A 797-nucleotide genomic window follows, 5' to 3' on the forward strand; every position below is an offset into this window, starting at 1 on the left:
GGGGGGGGGGGGGGGGGGGGGGGGGGGGGGGGGGGGGGGGGGGGGGGGGGGGGGGGCGTGGACCTGACCAGGTAGTCACGGAGGGAACGGTCTTTGCGGAAAGTGGAAAGGGGTAGGGAGGGAAAAATGTCTCTGGTGGTGGGGTCGGTTTGGAGGTGGCGGAAATGTCAGCAGATGATGCAGTTTGGTGTCCGTGCTTCAGACACTTCAAGCAGTCTGTGTATTAAAACAAAACTTTACTCAAAGTTATTGTTAGTGGTGCAGATAAAGGGAAACAGAATTTGATTTCTATTTCAGCGTGATTTTATTCACAAAGTTAACACTACGATGTGAACAATTCCCAAATTCCCACAATATTTATTCTCTGCATAGCTCTATCCATCTGTGAAGGATATTAGCTGCAATGATCCACATGTTTGAGCTGGGCCGTTGGAATCTCCTTCCTCTCCGACCGAGAGCTGGTTCCCTTCCACGAAGGTGGGTCTCCCTGTCAGTGCAGATCTTCTCCTGGGCCTTATTGGGTTGCTTCATGGTCTTCTCCCAGGAGTCTTGATGTCAGCCTTCACTGTGCCTTCCAGGTGAGTATTTTTATTCCCCTCATCCTGGACCTTCCACAATATTCCATGGTCCTTGGTCAGTGAAGCCATGAATGAGGTTCCAAGTTTCCAATAGAGTCTCGCCAACACCCTTCCCTGTTGCCGCGCCGGGGCTGATGTAAATTGCACATCCTCGGGCACAAAGAGGATGTCAAGTTGTCAGAAAGTCTGGTCTAATATTTTCCAACACGCAATCTTCAG

Source organism: Chiloscyllium plagiosum, unplaced genomic scaffold (genome assembly GCF_004010195.1).
Source record: "Chiloscyllium plagiosum isolate BGI_BamShark_2017 unplaced genomic scaffold, ASM401019v2 scaf_3362, whole genome shotgun sequence".
Classification (NCBI taxonomy): Eukaryota; Metazoa; Chordata; class Chondrichthyes; order Orectolobiformes; family Hemiscylliidae; genus Chiloscyllium; species Chiloscyllium plagiosum.